The sequence below is a fragment of the Calidris pugnax genome, unplaced genomic scaffold, assembly GCF_001431845.1.
Source record: "Calidris pugnax isolate Ruff unplaced genomic scaffold, ASM143184v1 scaffold30, whole genome shotgun sequence".
Classification (NCBI taxonomy): domain Eukaryota; kingdom Metazoa; phylum Chordata; class Aves; order Charadriiformes; family Scolopacidae; genus Calidris; species Calidris pugnax.
The window spans coordinates 3,562,151-3,570,118 of NW_015090776.1; the positions used below are offsets into that span (position 1 = coordinate 3,562,151).

The following is a 7,968-nucleotide window of genomic DNA, read 5'->3' on the forward strand; positions in this document are numbered from 1 at the left end:
GTCCTGGCATGTGTTATGTCTTTAGAAGCGAGATGTATAAATCAGAAGTTAAATATTCACATGTAAAGTAATTGCAAAGCCTTATTTGGAACATTCTGAGCTTTTCTTTTTAGGATATTATATGAAGACTGTATGAAGCTGGAAAAGATCAAAAAGCTTTGACAGAAGGCACTTAAACTAACATTGGAAGCAAAGGAAACGCTCTATAAGGAATGCAAAACCAGACTCTGTCAGTGTGCACAAAGGAAACTGAGACCCTGGAGAAAAATCTAGAATCTAAAATAACCTGAAAGGAAAATACAGATGCCAGTGCAAGGCATTTAAATACAATAACAGCTAATTGAAAAACAAACATGTAAGAGTTTAAATGAAGGTAGAAATTAGTAGCATGAAGTAATTTGGACAGAATTAGGGCATGCACACAAAACTGTTGCACACTGTAAAATAAAAAAGATTGTGCATCAACTGAAAAGGGTACTTAGCTAACTAATCATAGCCAGGTTGTGCCCATGAAAGAACTTTAGGAAAGTAAACAAATTTATCTTGAAGATAACCATGTTAACAGGTTCAAAAAGTGATCAGTCTCCCCTGGAATGGATTTGATTTAGCTTTGCTGATGCAGAGCATGCGTGTGACTAAATCAGTTCAACAGTAAAATCCATCCCTAACAAAAATTTTAGGACCTGTTTTACAAGATACTTTTGCAGTAAAACTTAATGAAAGGGATAATGATGATGGGGGAAGAATAATTGAACTTTACAAGATGAGATACAAAAGGAAACTTCTCCTGGAACCTCTATGCATTTATGGCACATAAAGCACAATAATTCTATATAGACTACTTTTCTCCAGCTACTGCTGCATGTAACAAGACTATCTTGATGGAAAAATCAACTTTTTTTTTTGAGAGAGAGATTTTACAGATTTTAAAAGGGAAACCGTTGGGGATCTGCCCTCCCTTTTAAGAGGAATTTAATTTCCAAATGGAGTACTTCCTTAGTTTTTTGTCGGATCTTACAATTTCTAATTCAAGATAAGTAACTAGTGGAACAGGCATTAGAGAAAAGTGATGGAATAAAAGCTTCCCATTCTCAGTAACAAAGAGTACTTTGAGAGAAAGCAATAGTAGATTGCTGTTTTCCTCTGGCAGAGTTTATCTGGGCAGAGCTGGCTCTCAGCTTTGCAGCTCTGCTGGCAAATTTTCCAGAGATAGTAGAGAGGATTCTGGACAGGTGGACAGAAACAGAAGGACAGCACTTTCCCTTTTCTTTACATGACAACTGTCCCTTGAAGCACTATTCCTACAGAAAAACATCCCTCCATCTAGCAGCAGAGGAAGCAGTAGTTAAAAGATGTTAAAACTACAATAGCTGATCCCTGGCACCACAGAGTACAGTCAACTGTCTTAATTTTTTACAGGTAAATTGATACTCTCTGGACTTGTCTTAACATCTCGGATGTAAACTGCTATCTTCTGGCTTCTGTGAAGTTCTGATTTATACCTTTTTCTTCTATGTAAGTTTGAAATACCTAAATGTAGGCATAGCCCACAAAAGACAGCTCTACGATGAAGGCAGTGGGAAGCCACAGGTCCACTTGAAATACTGCCCATGTAAATGGAAAAAGAAAAGCTTGATCTTTTGTTTGATTTAGAGAATAAATGCATCATTTATGGGGCGGGGGGAAGATTAGAAAGATAAGGTGGATTCCCAAAGTGATTGTCTCTGATAACTTGCCTTTGGAAAGGAATTGTGGGGAGAAGTTAAGATTTGAAGATGAAAGATATGTTTAAATATTTTTGGCAATATAACTGTAAAAAAAAGTGTACCTGATTTTGTACCTTGTCAGACTAAACCACGTCTCCTGGGTCTCTCTCTCTTCTGCAGAATGCAAGAACTCATTTTATTTTCACATATTAAATTTGTTGTTATGTCAATAGTGCTACATTTTCTACTAGAAAAAAAAATGTGATCAGCATCAGTAACAAGGAGTACCATCTGCTACAAAAATGGAAACGTATGCCATAAGACCATAGGGCAGCCTTTTAATAAGTGAAATCTATTTATGTATCAATAGATGTTAATGTATGCTAGCAGGGTGAGGGAGAGACCCAGACTATGAAGACTAAATCCTCAAGATTTGCACTACTCACTGGTCAGAATTAGGACACTCAGTTATTAGACTATACATACAAATTTTCACTTCACTTTAAAGATGAAATTATGTTTCTACCTAAATCAATAGCAAATAAATTTTCCCTGCCAAAGCTGTAGTGGCCACTGCCAAATAAATACTCAGCTGTTACTGGGGGAGTCTTCTTCCACTAACTGCATCATCTGTATTCCCACGCAGCAGTTAGAAGCAGGGTTATAACCTGTGTGTGTAGAACTGGAAGGCTGCAGAGGTTTGGAAAGGCTGTCACTGGAAACGTTTACTGCCAATGCCTCCTGCCTCTGCCATCCTGAAGACTCCAACGTACACAGAACTAGGAGACAAAGTAGTGTTTCTTTCATTGGTAACATGTCCCACCGAGATGTGAAATTTGGCAGTGGGAAACCTGGAACAGGGAAGAACAAAACATTTATTTTCTTCTTTAAGCTGACAAAAGTTGTGTTTGGGTAAAACATTGTTCATGTGTTTGAGTTATTCAAATGCTGGTGCTCAGTCTTATTCTTTCAATAACAGAATTTGAACGATTCAGTACAGTTGCAAGTATAGATCTATTTCTATGCCCTTTTAAAATTCATTCATGAGTACTCAGTGCCATGACTGTTGACTGAGAGAGTTGGGGCTATTCAGCCTGGAGAAGAGAAGGCTCCAGAGAGATCATCTTGTGGCCTGTGAGTATATAAAGGGGACTTCTAAGAAAGGCTGAGAAAGACATTTTAACAGGGCCTCTAGTGACAAGACAAGGGCCAATGGTTTTAAGTGAAAGAGGGCCAATTTAGACTGGACATAAGGAAGACTTTTTTTTACAATGAGGGTGGTGAGACACGGAAACAGGTTGCCCAGAGAAGTTGTGAATGGTCCCTCCCTGGAAAAGTTCAAGGTCAGGTTGGACAGGACTTTGAACCACCAGTGGTGTACCGTATCTTGCTCAAGTTTTTCTATAAATCACAGGTCGCAACAAGTAATGCTGTGTCAGAAACTTCTCTTTTGGCCTTTTTGCAGTCCTTATATTGAGAGACTTTTAAACTTACTTGATATGAAGCATCTCTTTTCTGGTGGGTTTCTCCATGGAAGAGAAGGACTGTGGTAAAATGTTTATTTACACTTTGTAAATTCTTACACAAAGAAATTTCAGGACAATGCAGTCTCTTCAGGATGCATTTTTTAGGCTGTACAAAATAAATGTGTGGATTCAGAGAAGAGAAAATACTGCTGTTATATTTTTAAATTTACTGTGTTACCAAAGTTATGGGGAAAGAAAAACTTGACTCTCTTGATCTGAATGGATATGCTGTAGTTTTGTTAGGTAGAATGTTCTGCGAGACATCACCTTCTGGATTGATTCTTCTCTCTGGAGACTGGTATTATGAGCTAACAAAAAACAGCACTCAACAAATGTTTGTATACAAGACAGCTTAAAATTTTAGTGGAAGATTTAAGACCAGGAGATAGCTAGTTTTAATTCAGAAGTCTTTAAAATTCTCAATTGCTCTCAGTATTTCAGATAGATAGCATATGTAGCATCCAGATAAAAATGCAGCTAATGCTTTCTTTGTTCTTTCAAATATATCATTATATCATAGTTTCCACAGAGCAATTGAACATGGCAGAGTACTGAAGTAAAGGATAAAATAGATTTTGAAAAGTAGCATTTATTTCAATTCTACCCATACGTCTGTGTAGACTAACCCAAATGTATCCTGACTCAGATGCAGTAATTACTGGAAACCTTGGGATTTTTAACTGAGCCTGTGGTACCACAGCCACAAACTGATCTTTTCTTGCACCCATGCATTGAGAATACAGAGCTGTTTTTTGACGATTTACAGTAAAGATAAAAAAAGTGCTGACATTTCCATACACTTGCATATAGTTTGTGCAAAAAAGTCTAAAGCAATTTCCATCCTCAGATTATGTTACAAACCTTGCACTTAAGAAAAGAAAAGAGATAGTTTTCTAAAAACACAAATACTCAGGGTGGTCATTTACACAGAAAAAAAAATTGCTAAAGTGGCAGTATTTAGCCTTGTCAGTGACACTGGTAACCTAATTAACCACAAACTGTATTAAAATGCAGCAATGTGAAACTATGTTTATTTCCTTATATACTGACAGGTCTGGAAATGCTGGCAACAAATACCAGCTTTAAGGATAGATTCCAATATCTTTTATTTGCTCTGCAGGCTGTTAAACTCTATTAGTTTAACAATTTTTATCCAAAACTGTTTTTATCCAACTCTATTAGTTTAACAGTTTTTAGCCAAAAAAGGATATAAAAGGACAGATGTACCAATTTTGTGCTTCATTTAGACATCATAAAATAACAAAATACTTTTTTTTTACTCCCCTGAGAAGATGTAAACAGTCACTGACATTAGTAAACAAATATAAGAGAGCCATAAGGATGCTTCATAGTTTTCTGATCTAGAGTTGGTATGGAAGGAATTTAATTTTTATTTTTTTTTTAAAAAGGGAAATATTTAATATTGAAATTTGTTTGCCAATTTTTGTAGGCTCTGATTTGTTTCAGTTATTGAGTTACACTGAGTAAAGCAGCTCAGCACTGAGTGGACTGAGGGATGGGCAAAAGCCTGCCAATTTATTTCTCAGGTTTCTCTGTATAACGGGATATAAGTCAGTATAGGTACAGTATCAAAGTCTGTTTCTCTTGGAGGATGTGAGACAAAAATCAAGGAGACTAATGGAACATAAAATGCTCGCTTATATTCCTGAGAGAGTTATCTGTCTTGCTTTCCCTCTCTCAGGCACATGCAGACATACATTACACGATCTGACCTGTGCTTTCTGGGGCATAACATTTACTAGCATGTACAAGTGAGTAAGCTGGAAGAAAAGTGCATGCTCTTAGTCATGTATTTACAAGCTGTCAGTTCTTCTTTGCACACCTAATTAAGCAGGACAGAAAGCAAGAACAAGTAAGTCTTAAATCCTCAGTGCGTTCTCTGGACTGATCTTAGGGCAGTGTAGCTTTGTACTTGGACAAAGTACATGCCAGGTGACTGATTAAAATAACAACAACAATAATAATAATAGCTGAATTTTGGATTGAAAGTGCTTTATCTAATGTGAAAGTAAATATTTGGCTTGATTTTTTTTTGAAAGGAGAAAATTAATGATGTTTCATTAACACCTTTTTTCCAGCCTTTTATGGGCCTCTTCCCAGATAAGACCCTTGAACCATTTTACATTAACATTTTCATGGACTGTGGACTATCTTCCTAAATTCCTATCTACAAAAGACATTTTCTGAAACATTTGTAGTCACAGTTCAGCCTGAGATGTAAAGAGATGTTGGATTAATACATTTTGACACAATCTTTACTGTTGAAAACCATAAGAAATGATGAATTTGGACTGTCAGGGGGAGGAGCAAAAGAAGAAATTTGAATCTGTGTGCCTTTTCTGGTCTGCTTGAAACAGCACAGCAACTTAAGACATTCCTTAAAGAAGTCCAGAATTGCCTGTCCTTCCTTTGTAGCTCTCTTCATAGTATCAGAATTGAGCAAAGGGACCACCTTAGAGCTAGAAGTAACCAATAACCATAATCACTGTTTCTCACAGTCACAGTCACCTGACAAAACTCTTCAAAATTACATGTGACCAAAAAAAAAGTGAAGTCCACACAGTTTTTCTCAATTACATCTGTAGTACTTCTGCTTTAAAATAGTCAAAAGTGCCATCTGCTGCTACTAACAATAATCCCACTACCTCTCTCTCACCACTGGGTAAAAGGGATTTATGACGAAGCACTAGCACCTGTGTTTCCAGAAAAACACTGAACTCAGTCTTCAGCTCATACCAAAGTTAAGTGTGGTCCACTGGTTGGATTCACCTTTGTTAGGAATTTGGCCACACACATGGATTTTTCTTTGCTTCTATTAACATCCAATTTGATGACAAGGGTTGTACATATTAACAGAAATAATCGGAAGACTAACCATGTTTCTACCGGGCTGTCTTTCAGACATTATTTTTACATAGCAGTAGATGAGACAGACTGAGAAATGGAAATAACCCATCAAAGGTTCTTTGTAGTCTTCTGTGAAGGCATCCGAGAACAAGAGGGAATACTAATTCCAATAAAAAAAGAAAAATGCACAGAAAACCAGCAAATTTTGAAAGATTAGATTCTACTACAGTACTTTCAGCACCTCTAAAAGAAGAGAAATATAACTTTTTTCTCGTAAGCAACAGTTACTGATTTTTGTGAAGCCTGTACTAAGCCATTATCCTAAATTTACAATGATAAACTTGAAATGTATCTCTAGGAAGGAAAATCACTTATCAGACAAGTCTAGGGAAAAATATAGCCAGCCAGCTAGAAATAATTTCAGTGAGATGCCTACAGAATTGATCTTGCCATGAAAGAATAACAGTATTGAGTACCTGAGCACAGCTGCTCAGCTTCTCTTTTGCTGCTGGTTCTGGTTTATTCATAGTATTCAGGAAACTGCCTGCCATCTCGTCTGTGATCTTGCTGGAATCTCTTCTATGAGCACACCCACAAAACCCGTACTGTCAGATGAAGTGTTTTCCTACATACTCTGGAGTAATAACCCAGTTAGGGGAGTTCCTTTCTTTTGGTGCCTTCTCTCTTTCAGAAGACAGACTACTTAGTATTGTTGGCTGAAGTCATATGTAACAGTTGTATTGCCTTTTACTCAGTGAAAATTTTCCTAATAAAAAACTAAGCTTTTCAGTACCTGTAGGAGACGGCCTGTAAATTCCCTGACCTCCAAACCTTCAATGGAATGCCTCAAACCCTCACAAGGAAATAATAATGCAGGCCTGACATTCAAAGAATTTGTAAGACTCACAGGCACCTAAAAAGCAGTGGGAAGACTGTTTTGTGAAGACAAGATAGTTCTACCACTTCTGTTATGAGTCTGTCAGTTCTCTGTTCAAGGCCATTGTGTCTGATAAGTGACTTTTCCTCCATTATCTGTGAAATGCATATGAAAGTGCACACCCTGCATATGCTCATGAAAAATATAGAGATCATGCTAAACTTATATGACTGTGGCACCCGTGTCTCCGCCCAAATCATGTTAGCACATCACCTGAGAGAACGGAGAAACCTGAGACGAAGGATGAAGCTGTTCTTGGCAAGGGGAGTGGATTGTACTAATTCAGCAAACATAGAAGGGGAAAATAAGTGCTCCTTGGCAGAAAAAAAGAACAAAAGAAGACGATCGTGCCTGGGAAGATTTTTCCCAAGAAAGAAGACCATACCTGCGAAGATTTTTCTCTGAAAAAGGTGCTGGAACCAGGACCTATGATATTTGTATCTGTGTCTTTTTCTGTATGTTTTCCTTTCTCTCTCTCTCTTAGTTTCTCTTTCCTCTTGGAGTTAAGTAATGGTTAGAGTTGTTAAGTGACGACCTTAAGTACCGCTTGCGATAAGCTGATGTATACACAATGCAGACCACTTGCCATAATTTGCCACATGCCTAACCAATTATCATGGATTTGTTAAGACATTTCAGGAAACTAATAAATGTTCTATACAGTCCTTGAGATTTATCTCACTTTACTTAGTCTGTGCCATTGGGGATTTACGAATCTGAGTAATCTTACCCCCACTCTTTCCTGAGAGTGAGACGTGACAGTACCACAAACAGTGAAAGCTTTTATCAATTCTACTTAGCCCCAGTCAAAAGGTAGGATTGATTTTAAGGATCCTGTGTAGGTATAAGAGTGTCTACCTGTAATAACTTGTTATTTTACTTTGTAACTGAAAAGCAGAGAATATGTTTTGCTGAACATATAAAACCTTCA

The 7,968-nt window shown here is 37.2% G+C and overlaps 1 long non-coding RNA gene across 3 annotated transcripts in view; it reads left to right on the forward strand.

Annotated features, from left to right (window-relative positions):
* Positions 1 to 7,707, forward strand: part of LOC106891559 — a 34,982-nt gene extending 27,275 nt beyond the window's left edge. For all 3 annotated transcript variants that reach the window (XR_001412719.1, XR_001412720.1, XR_001412721.1), the window contains one exon: positions 1,420 to 7,707. This is a non-coding gene — a long non-coding RNA (uncharacterized LOC106891559). The remainder of the gene's footprint in view (positions 1 to 1,419) is intronic.
* Positions 7,708 to 7,968: the final 261 nt, after the last annotated feature.